General features: G+C 41.7%; 1 long non-coding RNA gene across 2 annotated transcripts in view; it reads left to right on the forward strand.

Moving 5' to 3' along the window:
- Positions 1-22380, forward strand: part of LOC132338199 (uncharacterized) — an 82677-nt gene that overhangs the window by 58093 nt on the left and 2204 nt on the right. Inside the window, exons 2-3 of one of the 2 annotated variants that reach the window (XR_009489404.1) lie at positions 2470-2612; positions 8271-8389. This is a non-coding gene — a long non-coding RNA (uncharacterized LOC132338199). The remainder of the gene's footprint in view (positions 1-2469; positions 2613-8270; positions 8390-22380) is intronic. The other variant, XR_009489405.1, reaches the window with a different exon arrangement.

The following is a 22380-nucleotide window of genomic DNA, read 5'->3' on the forward strand; positions in this document are numbered from 1 at the left end:
ATTCCACTGTTTGTTTATGGATTCTTATTTCTGCCTCCTTGCAGGGGAACATTACCTCCTCCTCTACTTTTTTTTTATCTGCCCCACTCCTGAGTCCACTACAGAAACCAGAACTGCAGTTTAAGAGAAGAGTCTTGTGACTTTTCCCAGTTTTGGAAGCTTAACACCTTTTCCTTTTGAGACAGATCTGCACTCCAGCTCTTTCAAATTCTCCCAGTTATCCAAGCCTTTCCTTCCTTGGTTGCCTTCTTCTTGCCAGAGATATCTGTTGCAGCACCCAGGTCTCTGGGTATGGTACTGAGGGAGTGGTGGCCTCTCCTCCATGTGAACTCACAGCTCTGACTGAGCTCCCCTGGACCCCAGGCCACCAACAGCCATTGAGCTGTGCCTCAGCATCCCCAGCATTACCCCTCTGGTATGCCTAGACTTCTTGCTGTGCTGCTCCATGTTCATCCTACCCTGAGAATCAGGAGTCCCAGCACAATTCAGATGCCCTGGACTGCTGTCAGCTGCTTCACTGGTACTACACATCATCTCCTGGATCAATGCCCTCCTGAGAAATACAGCCATTCTTGGCATCCTCTCCTACAGGCTGAATGCCAATGTACAACACTTTCAGTCCTGCCACTGTGTCATCCTTGTTTCTCTCATGCCCTGTCCTGCCTCTCTGGAAAACAGTCATCTTCATGGATGCACTCCTTGTGCTCTTTCTTGGGATCCTGCTGGTCTTCCTCTGTATGCCACCATCCCAAACTGAGATTTCTTAGTTCTGCTTGCCTCTCTGAAATGCCTTGGGCCAGTTCACAAAATGTTGCTGCTAAAAAAAGGGATAAAAAGCCCACAGAAATGGACTGCTTTCCCTTGACTCGTGGTCAGATGACATGTTGTTTCCATGATCCCATTTGTGACTGTTTGCATTTGCTAGTCCATTTAGACACATGGGCAGGAATTTTCATTTACAAACAGAGAAACAGAGGCCAAAAATCTGACTTGATTCACCAAACATCCAAAGCAGGTGTGGAAATAGGAGAAATTCTCCAAATACCCTGTCCAGTTCATCTACACTCTGTCTTGGAGCTGGCCACTTTAATGAGTAGCTGTGCAGATTTGCAGCCACAGATGCCAGCTATTTCCACACACAGAGTGCAATCAGCCTGCATCTGCCACGAGAGGTCAGTGGGTCACGTGCCAGAGATGGATTTTAAATACAATTCTGAATAAAGCTGCTGGCCCCAAACCAGCTGTGGTTTTGCTAAAGTTGCCTCAAGCCTCTGGTTGTCAATGAAGCAGCAATGGGCTGAGGAAAAGCCGTCCTGTCCCTCCTCAGCATCGCTTCCTGCAGCTATTTAGTGCCATGGGAAGGACACCAGGCATGATGGACTGAGGCTGGAAGCCTTTACAGCAAACTCTGTCTCCCAAATGCTTCCTCAGCTCATTGCATCTCTGTGACCACGGCAGGTACATCGATCTGGCTGACAGACTAAGGTCCAATAGCTCAGTTTTATATAAATGAACTGTAATTTTAGTAATAGGATGTTTAAATAATATTGTGTCACTTTTACATTTCACCTCCCTTTCCCTTGAATGAAAGGACCTGTCTCCTTTTGACAGGCAGAAATTTTTTTTTTCCTCTTCCTTTTCCCCACAAAGACTTTGCCTGAAGGACATCAGGAATCATAATAATGGTTGATGCTTTCATGAGATCCTTACAGATTATGGCTAAATGGAATGGTGCTATAATGTGATTGCCTCCCAACTCTTACTCCTGCTGTGCCATATGATGGCATGGCAGGGCTCTCTGCTGGGATTAAAGCCAGTCAGACTGAAAATTGACTTGCCTTGGGGGCCATCAAGCAAATTTAAATGGCTACTTCAAGATTCTGCCTGCCAGTGAGCCATTTCTCTAGTGGATTAGCAAAATGAATGAAATGTGGAGACACTAGGGCAGTAGAAACCATGCCATTAGGTCTACATGCTCTCTCCTTCTTTCTGATTTTACTCTAAATACTAATTCTAGTTCCTTGTAATTTGTCTTTCTGTTCTGCCTCATCCACCAAATGGGAAGTATGGGACCACAACTTGCTAGGATGAGTAATGGTTTAGCCTCACTGGTACACACAGGAGGCATCAACCTGAGACCATGGGATGTGAGGTACTGATAGGGAGATACCTGGTCATGTCATGGCAAGAAGAGTGTGGTGATGGGAGTTAGTATGTTAATGGTATGTTAATGGTATGTTAATAGAACTATTCTATAATATGTCATGTTTCTGGTTCTTGCTCTCAGTTGATTCAGGACCTGTCACACATAAGGTCATGTTCTAAGTTTACATTTGTGATTGGAGCCCTGCCTGCAGAATACCCCTATATATTGTTACATTCACCATGCCCCCTGTCTTTGGATCTTGCTCCTCAGATTGTGTGGTTTCTGTGTTTGTTATTTTGCTATTAAAGTTCTTTATTTTTCAGGCAATTCCATCATTCCCGTCCCTCTATTTTTGCCACGCTCCCCCATCTGGACCCGACTTGTGGCCGCGGTGAGCTGGACTGCAACAGGGAAGGGAGCTCAAAAAAGAAAGAAAACCTGTGACCTACCCTTGCCTGGGCTTTAGGTAGGGTGAGGACAGGGAGGAGGGGAAGAGGACTTGTTCTTCTCTTTCATGTATTTTTCCTGAGGATAGAGGCTCTTCCAGAGAGAATTCAGAATATATAAACTCGTTTTCTGCTTGGAGTAACCCTCAAGGGTAATTCCTTCTGCAAGGCTAAGGCAGAGTGGTAGAGAGGAAAGTCTCCCCCATTGCTCTCATGATCATGCTGCTCTTTTCTGTCACAGCCACAGGAGACATCTGCTCCCTCCCTCCTGTCCTTACACTGTGCTGGGATGGGGGCTGTGTTCACTTTGCTCTCTAACCTCCTGCTTGTCATGAGGAAGTCTCAACTATATGGTGAGAGTCTGGGCAGGAACAGGCAGTCTGGCTCTACAAGCATCCATTTGAGGTGAAGGCTTGTTGTAGCAGATACTCACCAGTCCTCCTGTACTGGGAAAAATATTAGTGCCTGAGGAAGATTCACATCTACTTCCTTGTCATCCAGTGCCCTTCAATAGCTGCAGTTCTACCTAAATTCTTTGCCTTTTCAAATTATGTGAATGGGATGTAAGCATGTTTAGCTACTCCTGTGAATAGAGACGTTTTCCCATCTCAGCCCCCAAGAATGCTGAGTTAGGCATAGTGTGTTCTTAGCCTCTTTAGAGAAAGGCATGAAATGAAATGTGACTTTGAATACCAGAGTGACAACACCACTTTCCTTGGTAGCACAGACATGTCTTTTTTTCAGCTTTTCTCTAATCTTCTGTCTAAAATTTTCCCTGATGCAGCTGAAGTTTAATTACTTCTTTCTCTATCATTGCTGACTAATGATAATAATTGCTTCCTGTCCTCTGGTGCAACATTCTTTTCTCTATCTGCAGATAGTTATTGTGCCTCCCCTTGGTATTATTTCTTCTACCTTGAAATTGCCCTCAAGCATAGTCCCATTTCTTGTCTAGCTGCTAAATAAACCCCAGAAATGTAGCAGTGAGAGTGGAACCTGGGTGGAGGCAGGGGACAGGCAGCTGGGATGACCCAGGAAACTGGCACTGGCAGAGAGTTTTGCTCTTCAGTAGGTCGCCTTGACAGCTTTTTGACAGCTTACACAAAAGGAACTGGTGGTCTCAGCTCAGGTGTTAATGGTCTAAATTCCACATTATGGGTACTGGAAGTTATTACAGGTGGTTTTCTAACAGAAGTTCAGGCCTGAGTGGCTATGAAGATTGACACACCATTTTTCCTCTAGGAAGCCTCTTTCCAGAGAAGGAAGGAAGGAAGAGCTCCATTTTCAGAGGTGCAGAGCCAAGAGATGCAGTGAGTTGACTGAGGTCATGGTGTCAGGAGGAAGAAATACATCTGATTCCCAAGTCACAGGCAGCATCTCTAAATCATGTTTAAGTACTCTCAATTTCCTTCAGCATAATAAAATTCCAATTATCTTCATAAGTGCAGGATGACGACTCCAAGGCTTAGAGGAGACTGTTCACATGATTAAAGCTCCAAATGTGGCTCTAAGTACTTTACTGGCTTCATGTCTTTCTTTTTTCAGGTAAATCTGCAGTCAAAACCAGCACCCACAGACAACCTCAGCCAATGTGCTACACTTCTGCTACTGAAAAAACTATACACTCTGTTTTCTCCATTTCATTATTATGAATCAACTTTTTCTCAAGTTTAAAGGGTTTTCTCCTGCTTCAGGGGAAAAAAAAATCACATCTCCATGGGAAGAAAGAGAAAAGATTTGTTATCTGTTAGTAGAGGAGTTCATGGGACTTCTTGAAAATATTTGTACATAGGTCTTCATTTAGCTGTCAAGGCTGACTATAAATAGAACTCCTCAAAGATTTTTTCAAACATAGTGTCTTATTTTCTCTCACGGGAAGCACCTGACATTTAAATGCCTCTCAAGCAGAGCTCTTCATTCCGGTGACTTCTATAGAAAGAGCTTCCACACCTTATCTCCAGATAACAAAGACCTTTGGAAAAGAAGTGTGAAAACTGGCATCTTTTGGGAAAGGCAGAGGTTACCTCATGGCTCAAAGCAGAGGCAGCATGGATCACTGAGTAAGGCAATGAACTGAGACTGCAGAGCTTCTGCAGAATGACTTGCTGTGTTCACCTTTCTCCTGTTGTGTACTGAGATTAAAATTGCATAGAGGCATAGACTTTTCCTTAGTAAGCATTTCTATATCACCTAATACAACATTGTTCCCCATCTTAACAGACACTTCTGCATGCACTAAAAACAAAATACAATAAAACAAATAAATAAAGGAGAGTAAGTCATGGCTCTCCTAACTACTTTTTTAAAATATTTTTTCTGCCACTGTCAGCTTTTTGTACTGTGTGCCTCATCTGCAGGTAAATATCAGATAAACTCAGACCTTGTACAAAACAGCAGAGATATAAAATTGAGATGAAACAGACAGAATAGGAAAAAAGGAAAGGAAACAGATACAAACATGGTTGTTATACTGGTTCTGCCTGGGATGTCAGCCTTAGTTTTTATTTGTCACCAAAACAGTGTTGGTAACACAGGGATGTTTTCATTACTGCTCAGCAGAGCTCACACAGAGCCAAGGTCTTTTCTGCTCCTTATCCCACCCCACCAATGAGGAGGCTGGGGGGAAACAAGGATTCAGGAAGGGACACAGCCAGAACACCTGACCCTGACTGATATAAGGGATATTCCAGACCATGTGGCATCATGATAATCAATAAAACTGGGAGAAGGAAGACGGGAACATTCATGGTTATGACATTTGTCTTCTCAAGAATCCTTTACATGTGATGAGACTCTGCTTTCTAGTAAGTGGCTGGACATCTGCCACTCCATGGAAGCAATGAATGCTTTGCTTGTTTTGCTTTTCTTGAGCACAGCTCTGTTTCACTTATTGAACTGTCTGATTCCATCAGTTTTCAGCTTTTAAACGTCAGATTCTCTCCCTTGTGTTCTGCTGGAGGGGAAGGAAGTGAGTCAGTGACTGGATTGCTGTCTAGGGTCAACTCACCACAGTAGTAAACACCAGACATCCAACCAGTTAACAACTGTCAAATGTTTTAAAGACCTAGTGGCAAATGATTTCCACCACCACTCAATGACTAGCTCAAGATGATGCAGCTCCTGGGGATTTTGGCAAGGCTAAAAGCAGAAGATAGCAAGAATAGCAGGGCTAACCTTGTAATTTTGCACACCAATCACGAAGGGCAATCGGTTGGTGAACCAGAGTGCAGTTCTGTCTGCATAGAATGGGGTAGGGAAAGAAACACAAACAAAAAAAATCAGTTTCTGCTCAGTGCACAAATCCAAGTTGTTCCATCACCTACCAGCAGGTCAGTTGTAGCTCATTATTGCTGTGAGGATAGAGGTGGTTGTGCAAATGAATGGGATGAGACAGCAGCAGCTTACTCAGGCTAAAATTATGAAGTCACTGCCTTTGGGAAGAAAGTCTCTCAAGCAGGTGTCCTTGTCTGCATTGTGGATAAAAGGAAAAAAAGCCCAACAAATCCACCACCACTAAGTATATGGCAGAGTTATATTTGTTGTTTGGAGTTTTGGTTGGTTATTTCTTGGATTTTTTTTTTGTGTGAACAATGGTAGTGCATTTCAGCCAAGGTTAATTGACCTCCATCTTTTTTATTATATAAAATTGACATATATTTTGATATTTTTCTGGTTTTTGTTCTTTAGCTCTGCTTTGGAAGATTATATCCCCTGCTTCTCTAAAGACAAACCAAAGGATCAACAGCCTTCGAAGAGTTTAGACGCTGACCTTGGAAATACTGAGATGGCTTGGCTAAGCACATAGGTGCAATGAGGCAGCACTAATTCTTGTCCAGGTGTCTGGGAGACAAAATACAATATAATTCAATAGAAGGAAGCCACGGGAGGTGTGGTGGTGGGAGAAAGGAGAGCATTTTCACAGCACTCTGTGTTTGGCTGAGTGATGATGGAGACAGCGCCGCTTCTACAGCACTCTGTTGTCCTTCTGTGTGTCTGTCCTGTTCTGTGTGTCTGTTCTGTCACCTGGCTCTAGTCCATGAGGGGTGCTCAAGTACAGTTTTGCTTCACTTAGGTTTGGTGCTCATAATAATTTTGGAGGTAAGGGGTAATTAAAAAAAAACACATGGACAAATTCTCTCCCAGGATATTAGACCCACGGCTTTAAGTAACCTTTAATAAACATTGTGTCTCTCATGTTTCAGGCTGTATGGTATTATGCTGCTGTTGTTAGATTAATATATCTCAGATGCTTGGACCACATGAGAATGTACCCATGTACAGCTCTTTTTAATTATGTCTGTATGAACCTCAGAGTAGGTGTCTATTCTGATTTAATAATGTCTTATTCCAATATAGTTTAAATCTGTTCCATGCTGATTTAACCTAAACCAAAATAAACCCTTTCCTAAGCCACAAAAAGACTGTTCATTATTTTATAATTAACTTCACTAAAGATACCTTGTCTTGAATTAAAAATGATTAGAATGGTTTGGAAAAAAAATCTTTACAACCAAGCAGTTAATGGAAAGCATATTGAAGTGTAAGCAGGGCTGGGCTGAAAGCATTTCAGTAAGTTTATATTTAACGTGTTTCTGAAATCTAAGACAGATCCAAAGCTAGCTGTAAAAATTTGTCTTTCACATGCTGCCTTCTACCCTGTTGCTGTCTTCATGTGCACAAACCTAGTGTTTATGCTTGACTCTATAGGAGCCATCTTTTCTCTGTGCTTGCTTAGGATCCAGCAAAGAAGCAGATGCAATCTCATCTGTTACTGAAATTACACTAGAAAGGCTTGTTACTCCAATTGCTCCCTCATCCATCCTCCTTCCTTTTTCTCCTCCTAGGCTTGATTGATATTCAGAGGGCAAAATAACCCTGGAAATTTTTTAGGAGTAAATTGCAAGCAATGCTGTAGTAGAAGTTCATCTATCACTCTATATATAGTGTATTCTGATTTTTAAAAATTACAGGTTTATGTCAGCATTGCAGGGAACACAAAAGTTTTGATCACATGCATCCACAAAAATGAAATTCAGATTAATCTTCCATTGTTTGGAGATACTGAGGTAAATCAAAATAAAAATCTGGTTTTACTTTATATAGTTTGTGTTTACACGGCAATCTTGGGTTATATCCTTTGCTCTTGTAGCACTTGATGGACAGTTCTGGATGGTTTCCCAAACTAAACTCAGGAAAGGAATGCCAAGAAATGGCACTTCACAGTCTACAGCTGGCAGGGAGGAGTTTCTGCAGTGTGTCTGCATGTTATTTACAAGAGGCTGGCATGGAGCCCCGTCAGCCTGTGACCATACTGGGTGGAGGTGGGGTGTTCAGCCATCCTTGTGTGGGAAAGAAGCTGTTCTGATTCAGAGTAAGAGGCACTGGAGAGGTTAAATACCGGTCAAACTTGTTCCAAGGATCACTTCTAGGATTCCAGTCCTCTTTATTTCCTTTAATGCTAGATATAGAGTGTGGAAAGCTCTGTGTGTATCTATGTCTTAGGCAAGGATTGATGCATTCCCCAACTTGGCCTTTAGTTTGATGAGCATCTGTTCTAAAACTCTTGCCATGCCATGGGATGTGTAGAGAATTGCTGACATATCAGTCATAAGGCTCTGAATGTGGGAGTCCTCATTTTTTGGTGCTGTTGTGTTCAGACACAGATTTTTTTCTTTTAGGTCTTCCTGGCAGATGTTTTCCTGACTTCAGATCGTGAGTGAGTATAAGCTCCACGACAAATGGACAAGTTGGTATGGATGCCACTGGAGCAGAATGAGCAAAGTGAAGCTTGTTGATGGTGAGTTGAAGAGGGGGAACACCTGGGGTGTTTGCAAATGAGATGCTGGGAAAAGGTGTTGCAATTAGGACCTATTAAAACAAGACACTTCTAATTCATTACACATGACTAACATAGTTGTGGGTGCTGAATCCCTCCACCACTCTCTGTGTGCAATATGTCCTCCCTTTGGAGGAACTTGAATTATTACTTCTCAAATGATTTGTCCAATTTCAAGTGAAAATTGTGTTTCAGACAACAGCACAGCAGTGTCTCTGGGATGAGAGTTATTCTCTTCTGTGTAGAAAATTGATGGCTTGTTTTGTTCAAACACTCTCTGTCTTCTCCCTGTGATTATAATTTATTTAGAATTATATTTAATGGTAAAAAGCTGCAGCAGCTGAAGCCAGGATCAAGGTGAACTATCTTCCCATTTAGAAAATGGAACAGCTGTCTTTCAATTGAAACACAAAATGAGAGGCCCTGGCCAGTTGTGGTTGTTTGAAGACTGGCTTGCAGAGCTACCTAGAAAACAATGGTACATTTCTTGCCTTTGGCCTGAAATTCGTGTTGCAGTTACAAACTGCTCTTTTCTTCTTTTTCAGAGCTTTTGTGCACTGTTTGCAGCCTTGTTAAAACAGCTGCTGTCTGATGAAAAGACAACTGCATTTTGATGGTGGATGGAGATGAACCCAAAACGACAAGACCTAGAAGGACTGTGTGGTCAGGAAGGGACCCAGTTGTTTTACCATATGTCAGAAATGTTAAATGTTAATCCAGCAAAGCAGTACCAAAACCTTCCAGCTGGAGAAATAGGCAGACATGGGAATTGTTCAAGGAACAGGATAAATCTCCAGGAGAGGAGACCTTTTCTAGTTATGGGGAAAAACTAAGTTTTCTAGCTTTGGAGATTGTATACATGCTGTTACCTTGATTGTTTGGAAAGCTGAGGAAGGCAGAAATTGTTATATAGACTTCTGAGGCATCCCATCTTCAAAACACCTATCAAAATCAGATTTGCAGAACTCTTTCTTACTAGCTATTTTTAAAAGTGGGTAGATTTCCAGGGAAATTGGTACTGTCCATGAGCAGAACACTATTGAACATGTATACAAAGCACCTTTGAAAACTGCAAAATAGAAATGACATCATTTTAAAATACTATATTCTTGGGGGAGACAAAGAACTCAGCACATAAGGACTTCAAAGCATTTTGATTCTCCTTGTGCACAAGGCTATCCATTCCTCCCTGAGGAAAGGGAGGGAGGGACTAAATGTGAACTCAACCATCTCTGAGGTACTTGAGATAATTGTGGTACAACTGGTTTGATTTGGAAATGGAATTAGAGTGTTCTTCTTGCACTTCTAATTAATCAGGGTTGAATGTCTGTATTTGCAGCTCCTTCAATTAGTTCACTGCAGATCGAACCCCACCCAATCTATTAAATACTGAGATTTGTGTTTGGAGTAAAGAGCTCTACAGATCTAAAGGTCTCAGCTAAATTACTGCTCTTGGAAGTTACATTTCAGGAGTTGAGGAAAGCAAAACACAAAACTTGCCAGAGTTTGGTAATTGCAGTCCAACTGTTCCCTTCCTCCCTTCAAACCAAACCATGCAAAGAGTCAAGCAAGCCAAACAATGTCTGCAGTGTTTCTGGTCGACATTCAAGTTCTTTTTGTTGGCAATAAGGAAGAACAAAGGGAGTTTACAGCAGAATTTTAAATACCTAAAGACTAAGGAGTGTAAAATTATAAAAAAAAACAACAGGAAACCTAAACAAAAAAAGCTCCAACCCCTTCTCCCAGCAGTTCAAGTAGTAACATATACACTTCTGTGACAGTGCAAATTAAGATCAAGTCCAATCCAGAAAAGTTTGAAAGAAGTCTGTGGAAAGAAACTTTTTCCTAGCAGCAAGAAAAGCAGGTACTGAAGACAGAGCCCCTGGTAAGATGATGATGAGTGAAACAAGCTCAGTCCCATCAAAGCTATGGGCACACAGCTGGATGCAAAGGCAGCAATGTCTGCACTTGCCCCTGTGCAGCAACAATTTCTACTCCATGCAGTCCAACTCTCAATGGCCAGGCTCCTCACAGACAGCTCACCAAGTATAGCAGGTTGACCCTCTCGTACTTTTTAGTGGCAATGTTATTCTCAAAGTCAGTCCTTTCTTCCTCCTTTTCTCTTCATGCAAAATTTTGCATCATTTAAGTGAAGAATTTGAAAATTATTCTGTATCTGACAAACCAGCTATGAAGCCTGGGCTAGGAAAACCAGCTGTTAAAACCATTACTGCTCATTTTGACCAGCTTTTTCTGATGCAGGACTATTGTCTGAAGTACCCAGGAGCATTTATCCTTTTATGTATATCCTTAGTACTGGCAGTTAGAGGAGATATTTATAGGAGAGGGTGAGTCTTTCCAGTCTCCAGGCAATATTTCACAGTGGAGACCTTGGAACAAAAGTTTATGAACTTTCTGACACACAGCCCTTGCTTTCAGCTTTAGGACACCACTTTTTAGTGTATTTTGAAACTTGTGACTCAAGTTTTGAAATTGTTTCATTAGAAGAACTTCCTCTTATGCTTTCAGAAGGCCTCTGGTAACTTAGAGAGAGTTGAAGACAAAAGGATGTATTCTCATTAAGCCTGAGAGTTAAGAATAGACAAGGTTTGACCAGGCTAGAGCCTCCAATTTTTAACATGACCTGATTGACAAAATCCATGGTCCCTATGCATCACTGTGCTGCATTTTCCTGAGGATATCATGACAGAGAGCTGTTCTAGCACTGGCACCCCAGGCAATTGCAAGGTTTGTGAAGGACTGAGGAAGATTTCTGCTTGTCACTGCCCATATGATAATGTTTCCCTCTCAGTGAAACTCGAAGTGAGTACACTCGGATGAGTGTGTATCACATCCTTTCCCCTTGGCTAAGCAAAACATTCAATAGCCCATATGCATGAAACTGCTGCAGAAAGTGACACAGCTCTGAGAAACTCAGTGCTGGTTCTGGAGTCAGGGAGTTGTGATATGAGTTATTGAAAGGCATGAGAAAAGAGAGAAAGTAAAATGGAAATGTTTTTTTTTTCTTTTACCATGCTTGGAAACTTTTCTGCAGTGGAAAAATGAACAAGTTGCTCAACATAAACAGTTATGTCTTATCAGAGACACTTCTCAGTCATCATTCACTTGAGTCTTCTGGCTGCTTTGAGATGGAGTTTGTGGTTTTCAAAGTTCAGTTACCATGGAAGAGTCTATAAACTTGAAAGCTTCCTGGGATTTTTATTTTACCATGTTTATTTTCCAAGAAGGTGTTCTTCGTGATCAGCAGGAAACATATTGCAAAAACAGCTTTTCATTAAGGATGCTTGACCACAACCCTGAGCCACAATGGATGTTCACAGAATTGAATGGAATGAGTTTCCCAGCACCTCTGTGAGCTTCAAGGGAGTCATACAGAGGCTTTCACGCTGAAGTCTCTGATTGAAGCAAACCACGCAACAGTGAAACGCAGCCTCCTTTTGTGGAGAGCAATTCCAGGCACTGCTGGGTAAATTGTCCTCCCTGGAAAGGACAGGGATAGCAAGAGAAGGGACACACAAGCACTGCAGCAGAAACAAAGAAGCTTCTTGAAGGTTAGCAGTGAGTAAAGAAATGTTCCAAATGTCAGATAAATTTTGCAGAGTTCCTGTTGGTCATCAGGAACCTTAATAGAGGTATCTGATGTGGTCCTGTCCCTCTTTGCCATGCTTAGCGAGCAGAAGTGAGGTAAAAGGAATTGATAGATCATGGTAGAGAGTAGAAAAAACTTTACATTTAAAAATCCATCAGGACATAATCATAAGGGTGATATTTCCAAGGGTCCAAGGTTTTCCTGCCCAGGTCAGAAAATGTTCTGGGAATACAAAGGGCCTTTACTATCACATCTGATTTATCCAACAGGTCTTGGTCAGCCTTAAATACAGCATTATTATTATTATTATTATTATTCTGTGATGTTTCAGGAACTGCTCTGCCCCTCTCAGGGAGGTGAAATGTGTTCAGTGAATGCCTTGAAGCTCTTTCCAGAGGAAACCTCCAACCTTTTTCAACTTCAAATCAGAAGTTGATGGAACATGCAGGCCTAGTTGTGGTAGGACAGGGGAAAGACAGAGGGGAAGAAAGACAGAGGGACACATATGGGACCTTTGAAAATTTCCTTATTTAAAATCAGTAATTTCATGGCCCTTTTCCCCCCATCCTGCCTCAGAAGAAAAAGGCATTTCTGCCAGGGTGGTGAAACAGAGTGCAAGGATAAGTTGATGGTTGGGGAGGCACCAGTCTGGGGAAAGTACCAGGCTTCCAATAGAAGGATAATAATTGGTGAGAGAAGGACAAGAAAATATGCATATGTTTGGCTTGATTCCCTGGTCTTCATCATCTTCTGAAGGAACCTTTATTAATAGGTGAAATCTCTGTGACCTGCAGTGCAGGCAGAGGGTGTAAGCCTCACCCAGAGCTTTGCCTCTCCCTGTGTCCAGTGGGAATTAACTTGCACTGAGGTCAATGCCTGAGATTAATGTTGGTCACATAGATTGTTGCTCCCTGTCCTAGAGACTTGCAGCATTGCTGCTACTTAGATAATTACCAGTAAGGCAGTGAAAAAGGGTCTGTGGTGAAACGAAATGGCTCATAAAGTTGACATGAGTAAAAAGTGCTTCTATAAATACCATTTTTACATCAGTTTCACAGGCCTCGTTCACTTCCTTCTCCTGAGAGGCACCAGGGCACTTAGCTGCACATTGAGGAATAATTTCTTTAATGAGAGTACATTTCCCTCTGTAGAATCCGGGGTAAGAAACAAGACTGGTGCTAACTGGCAAATTAGTTTTGCCCCACTACTGCATTTTCACACACCTAAACATCACTTTTATAAATAAATCTGTATAATCCAGGTCCTTTGGGCAGCTGCTCAAGAAGGGGTTTTCCCCTGAAAAAATGCCCCACTGACTTCCTTGCTTTTCCAATTAGTGAGTGGAATGGTTTTCTTTTGAGATTGACATGGTGAACTTGGACAAGATTTATGATCACCTTACAAAGGCAGAAATTATGATGAAGGAATAAAGGTGAAGAGAAAATAATAATTTGAATTGTTGCCTTAGGAATGGTCAGAGAATGGCTCCCAAGTCTCCTCTCAAAGTATTGAGGCAACTCATGGTCCTCTGCACATGAGAAAATTCTTGCCCCACAGGGCTAACTAGATGCATATGTGTGTGGAAGATTTGGTGTGCCAGATTTGGTGCATTTTCCACATCCTTTTCCCTGAGGAGCTCTATCTTGTTGACATTATAAACAGGCAAACACTGCACGTATACAAAGCAGGAAAGAAACAAAACCAAGATGTTAAAAACAATCATGTTGTAATGAGACTTTTCTGCTTTACAGCAATACTAAGTATCCAACTTCTAAGCAGTACTTAAGGAATTTATTTTGAATTGGTGAATATTGTTTCTAATGGTGTTATAATATTTTTGTTCTTTAAAATTTCATACTTGCTGTGTCTGAGAGTAGATTGTGTGAATGGGATGAATATCCCTTGCTCCTAGAAAATTCTAAAATATGTTTTACCTTTTCTGACCAATAATTACCAGAGATATAAAAGATATTTCCTTTATCACTCCCTCCACCATCTTCCTTCAAAAAACTTCTAAACAAAAATTAAGTCTGTGTGAAGGAATCAGTTAATCCTTGGTGGGATTAGGAAAAAAGTCAGCAGTTCCATGTACAGCTACTTATAGTTCAGAAAATTTTTAAACATGAAATGTTGTCATTTTACCCATGGCACCTTCCCAGATTTCACTTTCTCATAAATATGAGATACAGATATGTGAAAGAATACTCCCAACTATAGCCTTCATTTCCCCAAACTTCAGGTGGACTCTGCGTGGGAAGCTTTCTCTGTGCCATGTTCACACACAGGCAGGTGGGAACAAGTTCTGGCCGACTTTCAAAAAGCTTGGGCTGAAGCTCACTCTGGGATGGAGGCTGTGAGTTGTGTTGGTGGCAAAAACTTAGCAAAGATGGTTACCTTGGGTACAACACTGAGCTAACACACTTTGTGGGTTGGATTTATATCACATATGATCCTTCTTTCTGCTCTCAAACAGGCTAATTATCCCCACAAATAGAAAAATAAGAGGTCCTCTGATGTGTTCCTTGATAATATGAGTCAGACCTTATTGTCTTTCCAGAAGAGAAATGTGTGCTGCAAGGGGGACTTGAAGGTTGTGAGGCAGCTCCTCTGTTGGTCTTTTCCAAAGCTTGTCTGACATTGAAAGGCCTGTCTATCCTAACAGGGGTACACTGGAAAACAAAATCTCTTTGGTCTGTGGTAAGAGAGCAAGTGGCAGTGAGCGTGCCTCAAGTGTGTCACTCTGGAAGAACACTTTGTCATGGGCTGTGAAGAAGTTACTGGGTGTCACTGGAACTACTTCCCTGTGGCATAGGCACTTGCTGGAGAATTTTTTCAGGTGTATGAATTGATTTGATTTAATTTAATTTATAACCTGCAAAGATGCCTTGTGTCTTCCTTGGCAGAGCCTTTTGTTTCTGGTACCATTGCTTTCTGAATCTCTGAGTGATGCTGGCTTTCTCCTTTATGGAAGGGAAACAGGGAAAACACTCCCTCTCAGTTCCTGGGCCACATCTCATTCTGTTATTTTTTTATCCTTTGTGACTTCTTTGCACTCTTTTATGGGTAGGGGCCACCAGCATTTCCAGGCTTTGCTCTGTTCCCCAACTAAATTATCTCCACTCTAACTCTTACATAAGCCTGTCACTCCAAACCCCCATTCCCCCGCCCTGGTAACTGCTTCTGCCTCCTTTTCTATAGGTCTTGCCTATACTCAGAGGCTCATCAAACACATTTCCAAACTTCCACCCACCTCATGAGCTGCATGCCAGGGATTCTACAGCTCGTTTATTTTCCTTGCCTGGCTTTGCTATTGCCTGCAATCAGGTGTGTTCTCTGGGAAAAAAAAAAAGAGAAGAGAAGCAGGCTGTGGCTTTGTGGAAAATCTTCTTTGCTCTTGCAGTTTCAGTTGTTTGGCAGCACCTTTTTTCTAACCTGAGAATTGATGGTAAGAGCAGAACACTTTTGTGCAGTCACCTGTTTTGCCAGTGTCTTGACTCAAACCTGGTTTAATACAAGTTTGTGAGACTCTTGGGCTTTGATTGAAGAAGTAATTGGAAATGTACCCTCACTGTGCCACGCATGGGGGGACAGAGCTGTCAACTCCTTTTTTACTTCTAGGAATTGAAGTGTAATCCAGCAACACTAAGATCACCACTCTCTTTTCCTGGAAAGCAAGTAACATCCCTCCCATGCAGCAGAAGCCACTTCTCATCTTTCCTAGAGCCAGGATATGGAGTGATGAAATCATAGGCAGTCCTGTATTGAACTGCATGTTACACAGGAATCCATGTTCCTTGGGAACCATATCAAACAACAAAGTTTTCAATCAACACCTGAATTTTATAGCAAAACACTGTGGACTGCATTGCTCAGTCTGTACCTGGCCCACTGTTGATCAAGGCCACCTTGACAGGAACAGGCTCCAGCCAGGCAGGCTGGCAGGACTGGCACTGCAGCAGCTGGATTTCAGATCTCATCCTCATGCAGCCTATGTACTGTAAGAAGTAGTTTCCTTCAACCTTGCCCTTAACTTCTGTTTGCTCAATGAAAGCAGCACGTAGGCAAATAACATTTTGCATTTAAAAAGAGTTTTAATTTGTATCTGTTTTCAAAGTACACACCAAGGCTAATGAAGAGTCACTCCATTCTCTAGGATACACTGGAACAACTGACTAAAATTGGCATTAATTAGCTGAATTACTGAGTACTCCAAATGAGCTTAGGGTCTTTTTGCAATAGGTTTAGGATGAGCAAGTTGTATGAAGCTGGTATGGGTTGAGGTAGTTGCCATTATTACTTTGGGGAGAGGTGATCAAAGAGCGACTTTCTTCTTGAGTGGCACAGCTAAAGTTGCAGACCCAGTGGAGATCCATAGTGAGCAGTGGATCCTCATTGCTCATGAGTTCACTTTGCTTCCTATTTGAATTTTGCTACAATTTCATGTCTCAATAATTTGATTTTACCCATTTCTCTGCTCCCACTTAGAGCATGGTCCCATGCATTCTGGCAAAGGCTTAGCAGAAGAACTGGAATAATGCACTGGAGAAGGGAAGGACTGGAAGCAATTGAGAGCCAGTGGGAACCTCTTTATCAGGACATGTGTTTAAATACTATCTCTTTCTTAAGAAGAGCAACCTATTCTCTAAGTGGCAAGGGTGGTTGGTTCAGCTTGATAACTCAAGGGATAGGCTGGAGAGAAGGGATGGACAATCTTGCTTTAGGGCACCTTCATCTCTAAAAGTAGAAAGTACTTCAAATCTCTTGTATTTTGCCCTCCAGCATTATGGCATCTGTCTACTTAAAACTTCATGGATAAAATCAGCTAATTTTACTCAGGCCCTCTCACTACTGGTGGAAGATTATTAAAAATGGTGGCAAAATCAGGCTGGCATTATGCTGCAGAAACCATGTTGCTTTTTTGGCTTAGTTTAATGATGCAGAAATATTGATCATCACTACTTTCCAACTTCCTTGTACTTCCTGTGCTTCCCAAAATGAAGCAATGGTATCTTTGACCTGAGACAGACCCAATGGTGACCTTGCAAAATTAGACTAAATAGTAAGAGAACCAGAGTTTCAAAAGCAGGTGCAAAGCTATAATTAAAAAAGCTGCACAAGATAACAACTGCTAAAACACATGGAAACTACTGGTTTTTGGGAGGTGGAAGTTTTAACTACTTCCAATTAGTGGCTGTTATAATAAATTCTGCTCTTTACCAGCCTCCAATGGTGTCTCCAGAAGGTTCATTGTTGTGTATATTGACATCCCTGGAGATGAATCCATTATGGGATATTTCTCCACACCACATTACAGGCAAATACCAGGACACTCTGTCCGTGCTGGGACATCAGCCAACTGTATGCCCCCGACAGCAGGACACTGACCCTGAACAAGTGCATCCAGCCTTCATGAAGTTTCTGGCCTCTCAACAAAACACAATAAACTTATTTTGCCATTACACAGCTTCTGCAGTGGAACTGATTCATCTTTTCCATGCATCTGCCCACAAAATACCACACAGTCAACTTCTGACATCTTAAGGGCATCTCAGTGTCCCACACTTTTAGAGCAACCACACAGTAAATGTAATCTCTCCATCACTCTGTCTGAAAGAATTAAGAGGGAGAAGGCGTATCCAGCCCACTTCACATCTCTCAGGCCATGAGGGAGTTCTCAAGGTTTTCTTCTGAAATAAAAGTGCTCACAGTCTTACTCCCCACCTTTGCAATGAATGCTGTTCCAAGCATTTCCACATTTCCCTCAAGTAAGGAGACTCATTTCTCCTTAAATCCCCTCTAAAAGGCCAAGAAATCCCTACAAAAGCCAGTGTCAAAGGAAAACCTCTTTACCCCTTTGCCCTGTATTTATTCACCAGTGTCTCTTGGGAAGGTTTGGCAGATGGGCCTTTGATGTGCTGGGTCTGACAGCCCAGCCTGGCCCAGCCCAGCTCAGATCCTCAACAATCCCTCCCACGCAGGCATGGGCTGTGCCAGCTGCTGCAGCCTGGCTGCAAGACACAGAAACACATTAATTAACTGAGATTAATAAAATATGAGTAGATGGAGACGGGGGCAGGTTTTAGTCCTCTAAGTGGGTTACACCTGCAGGGCTGTTTCAGACTCAGGTTTTATTTCTTTAGTCACTTCCAAACTCTAGAGGAAAGGTTTTGTAAGGAAAGGGCTGGTTTGGATGTTCATGATGTAAGGGGTAGAAGCCTTAAGAAGAAGCAGTAAGAAGAAGCAGTAGAAAGAAGGTGAGAATGGAGATGCTTCCTTCTCCTTTAGAGATGTTGCTGCTGCTGTCTTGCATTCCCTCTAGCGATTCCGGGAAATGTTGGCAGCTCCTTACTTGTTTCCTGGGAGCAGACAGGAATTTATATGGTGGAACACTCAGTATTTGATTTAGTCCATGCTCCATTGTACTTGAAATGGGCTTAGTATACTAATACTAATACTTAGTATTTCCTGCATTAGAAAATATTATTATGTCAGTCAACAGAAGAGGAAAAAAGCTCTGATTGCACAGATAGCCTCCAGCAAATAACATTGCTTTGCTAAGTGTAGGAAGAGATGTCCTCTTTATTTCCTTAGGCAAACATTTCTATTTTGGAAAGATGAAACACCTGACTCCTAAGCTAGCAAAAATGTCCAGCTACAGATCAGAACATTATGATACTTCTGTTGACTAAAAGACCTTGTGGTCTGCTAGAACATGCTGCCTCTCTCTGTGGCCTGTGGTCAGCTAATTCATAATCATCAGACAGTAATGACTTGCTCAGGGCTTGTAATTTCCTATTATATTGAAGAAAAAATAAGCAAATGGATGGTATTCTGGGAATCAGAGTGCAACATTAATTTCATAATAACATAAAACACACACCTTTGTGGATTCATATTCTTCTGAGATTGGGATTTTGAGAAGGAAATCAAGAGAAAGGAAGAACTGTTAGCTCGGTGATCAACCTTTTTCCAAAACAAGACAGTGTGTTCCTGTTTTTAAATATTTCCATATAAAAGAGAGGAGAATGTTAATCTCTTCTACTGGGATAGTCTTCATCTTTTCAAGAGATCTCAGGCAGATTTATAATCTTTAAGAATGTCACCCTTAGGTTATAAAGTTAATTTATTTTTGTTCCCTAATTACATATGAGATGTGCTCTGTTTGCAAGTTAAAACCTGGGGTGGGTTTTTTTGTTGTTGTTGCTTTTAATTTATTATTATATTTTTTTTATGATGCTGGCTTTGCAAACTCTTCCTGGAACTAGACAATAAACAGATTTTCTGCTTCAATGCTACTTCTAGCTATATCAGTTACCCAGGGTGGGAGAGGAAGGTTTGTGAGAGGAAGGTTATGTCACTGGCAGAATGGGAACCAGGATAAACTCATTTACCTCAGTTCAGTTGCAGTGCATTTGTACAGTGAGTTAGAGAAAAACTACATCATAAGACAGATCCTATGAAGGTTGAAACTACAATAATTTATGCCAGCTGCCCAGAGACACTTACTGTTATCATGGTATACTAACAAATATTAAAGTCTTGAAATACAGAACAGCATAACTATGTCATTCGGAGAGACTTTACTGCAGCTGAGCATCTGGCTCTGTGAGCAGATTTCATGTTTCCAGTTGGAATCATTATCTCTTTGGCTGTGGGAACACACATCCCATGCTTATGCTTGAATCCAGAATGTTAGACTCAGTGGTAATTTATATAAACCCTGAGAACTATTGAACATCTTTGTGCTTCATAAATAATCTGATAGACCTGAGCAAACTCCCAAAGTCCTGGCCTAGTATTCACTGCAATTTAATTTATGGCATGCATTTCCAGTAGCTTAGCTGAGAAATCTAGAGGAAGCACTGCCAGGATCTAGGAATTTTCAGAAATTCACATCTGGGGGTGGACATGCCAGATTAATAGATAACATGGAACACTGGTGGACTGGTGAGTGTGACAAAGCCAACTATTTTTCTTACCTTTCTAAAAGTTGGCTTCAGTCAGTATGCTCAGTCTGTCAGGTGTGATGAAAAGAGAGAAAAAAATTAAATCTAATTGAACTTGAGGCATGATTCTCACATCTGTGGACATACAAAATATCTATTTCTCTGTCAATGCTGATTTTGTCAGCAGATCTGGGTCCTAAATGAAAGGGTAACAGGGTTCCTTCCAGGAGCTGAGCCATTGTTTGCCATCTAAAGTTGGTAAATCCTTTACAAAGAAAATATTGCAATTAAATGTGGTTTATTTGCCCCACCTGAAATTCATAGTCCAGACTGATCTGGGGAAATCCAAGTAGTCTATTTGAAGTTTAAAGCTTGAGGAGACACAGGGAACATCAGGTACACAGAGTTATTTTCACAAAGCTCCTCCGTTTATATACGAAAAAAAGGAATTGACTACTTTGCTTGCATTTATGGCTGCTTGATGTCTCTTTTACAAACTGAATTAATATACCTGCAGGAAGCTTGTGACAAGAGGGGCCAGTGCATAGTTCCTGCATTGCTACTCCATCCAAGGCATGGTACTTTTATTCTAAATAAATGTATGTCTATTTAAACTAATGACTTCAGAGCACATGTGGCCAGATGCACTGGTTTTGGATGGGATAGACTTAAGGTTCTTCAGAGTAGCTGGGATGGGCTATGTTTCAGTTGTGTGACCAAAACATTGCTGATAACACAGATATGTTTTGGCTATTGCTGAGCAAAGCCAAAGACTTTCCTCTGCTCACCCCACTCCACCAGAGAGGAGGCTGGGAGTGCACAAGGAGGGGAGGGGACACAGCTGGGACAACTAACCCTGACTGACTCAATGGACATCCCATACCATATGGGGTCCTGCTCATCATACAAACCTGTGACCAAATGTCCCTAATTTTGCCCATGACTCATTTGCTTGACAGCAGCTGGAGCAGCTAACTGGTTCTATGGACACTTGAAGTGATTGATCTAAATTGCAGAAGAGGCATGGCAGGGGGGTAGAAAGAGTCAAGCCCTGCACCTCTCCTGATTTACAGCTCTGCAGCAGAAAGTGAAAAGATGAAGATCTACAAGCACCTTGTTATCACCCAGGAGTAAGGGTAGACAGATCACATTTTATTACAGCTGGCAGAGGTACAAAAAAGGTCTCCTCCCTCTCATCCTGCTGTGCTTTGCCTTTTGACTGCAGTGATGGACCAGAGAATGCAAATGATGAGGCCTGGTGGTCTTACCCCCAATGGAGCAGATTCTGCATGATGTAGGAACCCCATTTAAAAAAGAGATTGCCCTGCATGACACAAAGAGAAATAATAACCTATAGGAAGACAAAACTGAGCATGTTGTGTATGTTGTCACAGCAATCTCTATCTTTCTCATATCTGGGAAATTAGCATCTGACCTGTCCTGCCTTCTGTGACAGCAAAGTGGATCAGTTTTACCTTAGGGCAATATTTTGCAGCAAAAATTGAGATTCCTACCTTTTCTTTTCTTTTTTTTTTTTTTTTCCAATCTTCCATCTAATGCATTTAGGGATTTTGAGACCCAAAGAGGGCCATTTCAGAGGAAAGGAATTTACCTCCTTTCATATGCAGGTAAATGGTTTTATTACTAGAAGAAAAACCTTGTGAAATGTGAAGCTTACAGTTCAGCTTTTCTGATTTTATTTTTACATCTATCAATATTTGTGTGAAACATGTAAAACCTCAGAAATGCTGTAACGTTGATCACAGTTACAAGCTAGATTGCAACTGCTCCACTCACATCTCATCAAGGAACTGATTGCTGCAGGAATGGCTCAGAAGTGACCAGCAAGATCTGGAAAACAGAAATTGTCTCCTGGCACAAAGTTCTAATTGAACCATTATTAAGGCAATAGTCTTTTCAAATAGGGAAGGGTGGCTAAGAAGTGCCATGAAAGTAAAGAAAAAAACCTGCAGTCTTCATCTCTGCAAATCCCTGTGGAAGATGGACAGAAGCATGTGTGCAAAGGCAGCTGTCAGGAAGAAAACACTGTATGGATGTACATGGATTGTGTATGTGTGCAAGTGTAGGGGCTCAGACAGAACCATAGATGGAACCATCAAATATTCTGAGTTAGATGGGTCCAGCAGGGACCATCAAACACAACCATTCTCCTGGCTTTGCAGAGGAGACCCCCAAAGTCACACCATATGTCTGAGAGCATAAGTCTAAACTTCTTGAACTCTGTCAGGCAGCTGGTGTGGAGGATCCTTGTGCTTGTTGCCTTTGGGAAGAGACATTGTCACAGGTTTCCCGTGAGTCTGGAGCTATTATGCAAATGACATACCATCCTTATGGAGGGGACTGTGCAGAAAGAGCTTCTTCTCATTAACCACAGT

The sequence above is a fragment of the Haemorhous mexicanus genome, chromosome 1 (assembly GCF_027477595.1).
Source record: "Haemorhous mexicanus isolate bHaeMex1 chromosome 1, bHaeMex1.pri, whole genome shotgun sequence".
Taxonomy (NCBI): Eukaryota; Metazoa; Chordata; class Aves; order Passeriformes; family Fringillidae; genus Haemorhous; species Haemorhous mexicanus.